The sequence below is a fragment of the Humulus lupulus genome, chromosome 3 (genome assembly GCF_963169125.1).
Source record: "Humulus lupulus chromosome 3, drHumLupu1.1, whole genome shotgun sequence".
Lineage (NCBI taxonomy): Eukaryota > Viridiplantae > Streptophyta > Magnoliopsida > Rosales > Cannabaceae > Humulus > Humulus lupulus.
Window position 1 is genome coordinate 68,523,559 of NC_084795.1, and position 7,647 is coordinate 68,531,205.

At 40.4% G+C, this 7,647-nt stretch overlaps 1 non-coding gene across 1 annotated transcript; it reads left to right on the top strand.

The window, feature by feature from the left end:
* The first annotated feature begins 1,287 nt into the window (after positions 1–1,287).
* LOC133827691 (small nucleolar RNA R71) lies at positions 1,288–1,394 on the top strand. Its single transcript, XR_009890342.1, has one exon. It is a non-coding gene; the product is annotated as a small nucleolar RNA R71 (small nucleolar RNA).
* The last annotated feature ends 6,253 nt before the right edge of the window (positions 1,395–7,647 follow it).

The window sequence follows — 7,647 nt, forward strand, 5'->3', positions numbered from 1 at the left end:
GGGGAGTGCGTGCTAATGCCAACCAAAATGCATCGCCGCCGCCGGTTGACAACGCTGCAGAAATTGCCAGGCTACGGCAGCAAGTTTTGGAATTATTACAACAACAACGACAACAGGCTCAGCCTCAGCAAATGGCTCAAGCACCCCATCAAGTAGGTCCTTATGGGGGATGGCCAATGGAGAACTATGGACCATACCCAGCTCAGCACATGGAGCCAGTTTACGAGCAGTTTCGTAAGCAGCACGCTCCGAACTTTGAAAAGACAACAGAACCTTTTGAGGTAGAAGAATGGCTCAGAAATGTATAGTTGATCCTATCACATATGAATCTCGGCAACGCGGACCACATATCCTGTGTTTCGTCTCTACACAAGAAGGATGCTAGAATATGGTGGGACCTAGAACAACAGACTCACGATGTTGCCACCATGACTTGGACTAGATTTGTGGAGCTGTTCCACAAAAAGGGTCGAGGAGTTCGCTGGTTTGAAGCAAGGAAGTTTATCAGTAGCAGAATATGCTCGACAGTTCGACAGATTTCCCTGCGGTCTGTTATTGAGCATATTGACCAACTGCCCAACTTGTGTTTCCAGATTTCTGATAGAAGATCTAGTCTCTGTCATAAACTGAGTTTGAGTATTGGTGAGAGTCAATAATGCAGCTTGCAGTTCATTAGGCCTCTCAGGTTGAGCTTGATTCATTGATTGTTGAGGCCTAGGCTGTTGTGAAGAAGAGGCTTGATGCATAGGTGGCTGAGGCATATTATTCTAAAATTGGCCCTGAAACTGAGGTTATTGGCCCTGATTATTCTTCCAAGAAAAATTGGGGTGATTTCACCACCCAGGATTGTAAGTATTGGAGAATGGGTTATTGAGTGGCCTTTGAAAGTTTCCCACCGCTTGAACTTGAGCATGATCCATTAGAGTGTTATTATTCATACTGATAGGGCACTGATCGACAGAATGAGAACCACCACACATTTCACACCTCACTGCCATTTGAACCGCATTAGCTGATACAGTGCTCTGTTGTAACTGTTTCGTCAAGGAGGCTACTTGTGCTATTAGAGTAGTGATTGCATCCAGCTCATGCACCCCAGCTACCTTTCTGACTCCTGATGATCTTTCTTCAGACCACTCATGATTGTTTGTGGCCATGTCCTCCAGCAGCTCATAAGCACCAGTTGCACTCTTGCTCATAAAAGTACCACCCGCTGCAGCATCAATAATGGTTCTGGTTGTAGGACATAAACCATTGTAAAAATTCTGTACTAACATCCACTGTTCAATGCCATGATGAGGACATCTTCTCAAGAGTTCCTTGAACCGTTCCCAAGCTTCATACAAAGACTCTCCATCATTCTGGAAAAAATTATTGATCTCTCCCCTCAATTTAGCAGCTTTGGACGGAGGGAAGAATTTTGACAAAAAATTTTGAGCTAGATCTTGCCTGGTGACAATAGAGTTTGGTTGCAACGTGTTCAACCAAATTTTTGCTCTGTCCCTCAGAGAAAATGGGACAAGCCTCAGTTTAATTGCGTCATCACTCACCCCATTGTATCTAAAAGTTCCACACAACTCCAAAAAATTATACAAATGGGTGTGAGGATCTTCAGAAGGAAACCCATTAAATTGAACAGATGATTGCACCATTTGTAGAATAGCTGGCTTGATTTCAAAATTGTTAGCCTCTACAGCTGGTGGGCGTATACTACTTTGTACTCCCGTCAGAGTGGGCAGTACATAATCTCTCAGGCTCCTCTCAACATTGTTCTGAGCCTGACCCCCTTGTACAATTCCAGGAATTAAAACATTCCTGCCATCCCCTTCATTATGTGCCATCTTCACAGATCTTTGGGCCTCCTTCTTGTTCTTTCTGTTTTGCTTGCAGGACTTTTCAATCTCAGGATTCAAAGGAACAAGTTTGTCTGCTCCTCTTCTGCTACGCATATAACACAGTTCACCTGAGATAGATAAATTAAGCAACTAAACAGATTAGAAACAAGAGAAATTAAAATCAAATTAGAATAAAAATTAATTTGACTGATATTGATAATTATTTTCAGTCCCCGGCAACGGCGCCAAAAAATTGTTGCGAAAATTAAGCTATGCAAGTGCACACAGTCGCAATTTGTAATAAAATGGTAAAAACCAAGTATCGTCCTCAAGAACTGATTTATCAATTACCAATTAATCAATCTTTTTAATTCTATTTGATTAAACAATTTCAGAGATTTCAAACAAAGAAGAATACTAACGAAGCACAATGAAAATTTAAACAAAAATAACAGAGAAAATGAAATTAGGACAATTATGTTCCTCTATTTTTCCACCCTTTTATTTCCTAATGCAAGAATTATATCCCCTTCTCCCTAATCAAGAACAAGTTGCAAAAATAATTCATAATTTGGTTAAGATTTATAAAATTTAATCTAAATGACAACTTCCTATATTTCTATGGTAAGTTGAATCATGAAGAAGGCATTAAACACGCAACTCAGTAAAATAGGCAAACAATTTAGATACTTTTGTTCTAAATTGAATTTGCATCCAAACAATCAATGCATATCAAATTTCACTTTTCAGATTTCAATTTGATTCATGAAATAGCAATTAGAGGTGATCAATCAATAGTTTCACAAGTAACACAGATTGTAAGGAATTGAAAGAGATGAAGAAGAACAAGAATTCTGCATTAATCCATAAAAAGGGTTTTCAAAAGATTCACATAATAGCCCTAAAGAAGAAATTAGCCCATAATATTCATTCTAGCAATAAGAGAATTCAATTACAAACATAAAAATTGAAGAAGATGATGAAAAACACAAGAATGAATCCTCCAATGGGATTCTCCACTCTCAGCCGTCGTCTCCTCCTCAGACCCTCTTTCAGTCGCCCACTATGTCTCTCCAAAAATCCCTACCTAGTTCCGAGTGAAAGGACCAAATTGCCCATCAAAAAGTGATCAGATCTGTGAAAACCGCGTCACCAGCGCTGTAGCGCTGGTATTGTAGCGCTGTAGCACTAAAGTCAGAAATAGAGTGGGAAGAAATCTGGGCACCAGCGCTGTAGCGCCCTTATAGTAGCGTTGTAGCGCTAAAGTCAGAACCGAACTTCTTGAAAACTGCGTCCAAGCGCTGTAGCGCTGTTGTTGTAGCGCTAAAGTCAGAACCGAACTTCTTCATAAATTCTTCCTAGCGCTACGACGCTCCCTTAGTAGCGCTACTTACAGAACCCAAAAATCCACAAATCCATCCCGATTTTGTTCCACTTTCACTCCTGTTCACTATTTGTATTACTTTAGCATTAATCACCCTGAAACATGAACAAATGAGCATAATTCCGAAATAAAATAATCCTAACTAATGAAAAATAGCCTAAAAACTTAGACCATAAACGAACCTAAAACTCGTTTATTAGAAACGACAATAGAAGTGGAAGGCGAATATTAGTAAAGAGGAGGCCAGTATCCTCAGAATGGTCGGAACAACCACAACAACAACAACAATCAGTCCAGCAACAATAGTATTGGTCAGAAGGGACGAAATCTTGACAATAAGCAGTCCGACAATGATAAAAGTGCACAGACGAACAATGGAGGTAATAGGTCAGGTTATGTAGAATACCCGCAATGTGCTAAATGCCAAAAGAGACATCCTGGTGAGTGCCGCGCAAACACTAAGGGATGCTATAATTGTGGTCAGGAAGGTCACCAAAAGAAAGAGTGTCCCCAGCTCAAGCCAGAGGGAAAAAGAGACGACAAGATGGTTCCTGCCAGGGTATTTGCCTTAACCCAAGGAGAAGCTGATGCTAGCAATAAAGTGGTTACAGTTCAGGTTTCTATCCTCAATAATGTATGTTCTTCATTATTTGATTTGGGGGCCACTCATTCGTATATCTCGTTAGGAATGATAGAAAAATTAGACAAACCTTGTGAAAGATTTAGAACTAGGTTTGAAACAAAATTACCTTCGGGTGAAATAGTCTTATCATCACGTAGTACGAGGCGTACCGATCAAGATTGAGGACGTAGAATTAGAACGAGACCTGATAGAACTGGAGATTAAAGACTTCGACATGATACTGGGAATGGAATGGCTAGCAAGGCATTGCGCAACCATCGACTGTAAACACAAGGAGTAATGTTCGAAACTTCTGACGGTCAGAGACTATGCTTTATGGGAAAGGTTTCAGGTCTACGCACACCGCTTATTTCGTCACTCAAAGCTCAGAAGATGATAGAAAAAGGATGTCAAGCATTCTTAGCCAGCATTACAGATGTGGTAAAAGAAACACCACTAAAATTTGGAGACGTTCATATCGTAAAGGAATTTCCAGAAGTATTTCCTGACGACTTACCAGGGTTACCGCCGACTCGGGAAATTGACTTCACAATCGAACTAGTACCGGGCACTGAGCCTACCTCCAAGGCACCATATCGGATGGCACCTACAGAACTCAAGGAGTTAAAGACGCAACTACAAGAACTCTTAGACTTGGGATTCATTAGACCGAGCCATTCGCCATGGGGAGCACCAGTTCTATTTGTGAAGAAGAAGGACGGGAGTATGCGGATGTGCATAGATTACTGCGAGCTGAATAAGGTAACAATTAAGAATGAGTACCCCCTACCCCGGATTGATGACTTGTTTGATCAATTCCAAGGAGCGACCGTGTTTTCAAAGATTGATTTATGGTCCGGGTATCATCAACTCAAGGTACGGGAAGAAGACATTCCTAAGACAGCTGTTAGAACTCGTTATGGGCATTACGAGTTTTTAGTCATGGATTTCGGTCTTACCAATGCTCCAGCCGTATTTATGGACTTAATGAATAGGGTCTTTAAGGACTACTTGGATAAAGTCATTGTAGTATTCATTGACGATATCTTGGTGTACTCAAAGGATAAAGTCGAGCATGAGAGACATTTAAGGTTAATCTTGTTGCGACTAAAGGAGAATAAACTATACGCCAAATTCAAGAAGTGCAAATTTTGGCTTTCATAGGTAGCATTACTCGGCCACATAGTATCCAAGGACATAATTGCTGTAGACCCATCTAAAGTAGAGGCTATGAAAGATTGGCCAAGACCAAAGAATGCATCAGAAGTAAGAAGTTTTCTGGGACTAGCAGGTTATTATAAGAGGTTTGTAGAGGGTTTTTCTAAGATAGCCACTCCACTTACCAACCTGACCCGGAGACAGCAAAGGTTCAACTGGAATGATAAGTGTGAAGAGAGCTTCCAGTTGCTTAAGGATAAGTTATGCTCAGCACCAGTACTTTGTGTACCGGCACCCAATGATAAGTTTGTAGTCTACTGTGATGCGTTGAAGCAAGGATTAGGTTGTGTGCTGATGCAGAATGACAAGGTGATAGCCTACTCCTCAAGGCAGTTGAAGGAGTACGAGCAACACTATCCAACACACGATATGGAGTTGGTAGCGGTGATCTTTGCATTAAAAATCTGGTGCCATTATCTTTATGGAAAACGATGTGAGATTTATACAGACCATAAAAGCCTAAAGTATTTCTTCACGCAAAAGGAGCTTAACATGAGGCAGCACAGGTGGATAGAACTTGTAAAGGATTATGATTGCGAAATTTTATACCACCCGAGAAAGGCAAACGTAGTTGCTGATGCGCTAAGTAGGAAAAATTATGGAAGTCTAGCAGCATTAGCTGGAATAGAAAAGCCACTACAGCAGGAGCTGATCAATGTTGGAATAGAAGTAGTCATTGGTAAACTGGCTAACTTGTCCATCCAGTCAAGCCTGTTAGAAGAAATACGGATTGGGCAAGGGCATGGTGACATGTTAGTAGCACATATGGATGTAGTTAGAGAAGGGAAGGCCACAGATTTCTCAATATCAAGTCAAGGGTTATTGAGATATAAGGATCGGGTATGTGTGCCAAATGATCAAGGGATTAAGGTAAAGATTTTAGAAGAAGCACACAATACCCCATACTCAGTTCACCCAGGGTCAACCAAGATGACTCACGATCTTAAGGAAATGTATTGGTGGCCAGGAATGAAGAAGGATATAGCGGAGTACGTGTCTAAATGTTTGGTATGCTAGCTAGTGAAAGCAGAACATCAGCGACCTGCAGGTTTATTGCAACCGCTTAGCATTCTAGATTGGAAATGGGATGACATAGCCATGGATTTCGTGATGGGTTTGCCTCGAACGAATAAGCAGCATGACTCAGCTTGGGTAGTAATAGATAGATTAACCAAGTCAGCTCATTTTCTGCCTGTCAAGACTTCATATACAACAGAACAATACACAGACATTTATGTTCAAGAAATAGTAAGACTGCATGGAATTCGTAAGACTATAGTGTCCGATAGAGGGTCAGTGTTTACATCGAGGTTTTGGAGAAGCTTGCAGCAAGCCATGGCTACCAAGTTAAGTCTTAGCACATCATTTCATCCTCAAATAGACGGTCAATCCAAGCGTACCATTCAAATTTTAGAAGATATGTTGTGCGCTTGTGTACTTGATTTCAGAGGATCATGGAGTAAGTATTTGCCACTGATAGAATCCTCCTACAATAATAGCTACCAGTCAATGATCGGGATGGCACCCTATGAGTTACTTTCTGGAAGGAGATGTCGATCGCTGTTAGATTGGGACGAAGTAGGAGAAAGGCAACTACTTGGACCCAAAGCTGTTAGAGAAGCTTAGGATGCAGTAGCACTGATTAGAAAGCGTATGCTCGCTACTCAGAGTCGTCAGAAAAGTTATGCAGATGCCAAATGGCATGATGTGGAATTCAAAATTAGAGATAAAGTATTCTTAAGGATATCTCCTATGAAAGGTGTGAAGCGGTTCGGGAAGAAAGGCAAGCTTAGTCCCTGGTTTATAGGTCCTTTTGAGATATTGGACAAAGTGGGAGCAGTTTCATATAGATTAGCCCTACCGCCAGCTCTACTAGATAGTCACAATGTGTTCCACATCTCGATGCTGTGTAAATATGTGTCAGACCCATCTCATGTCCTGAAGTATGATACAATAGCACTCTAGAAAGACTTGAGTTACGAGGAACAGCCGGTTACCATCCTAGATAGAGGAATGAAGGAATTACGGTCTAAGAGTATTCCGATGGTCAAAGTCCTATGGAGAAATAGTTTTGAACGAGAGGCAACATGGGAGTTGGAGGAGGACATGCAAGCTCGGTATCTGGAATTGTTTGGTAAGTAAATTTTGGGGACGAAATTCTTTGTAGTAGGGGAGAATTGTAGAGTCCCAGAATGTTTACTTAGTTAGCTAGTTAGTAGTAGTTGTAGTATTTTAGATTTCATGGATTTTGGTTCAAACTGGGACATAGTAGGAAACTCATAACAACAATTATGGATTTTATAAGTTTAACCTATAGTTTAAGAATATTAATTATAACATAAGGTTTGATTAATATTGTTGGTCCTAAATATATTATTTATTATAACCTAAGGTTTAGATAGAGCCAACAGGAATATGACACTTGTCATAAGCATGATTATTAAGGAATTAAGTATTTTAATGATAAAATAAAGAAATATCAGCTTTAGTGCCTACTAGAAACTGTTAGGGTCGTATTTTGACTCAGTCAAAGCAGTTATCCAACTTAAATTATGCTGAAAAGTGCAATTATGTGTTTAAAATATTCA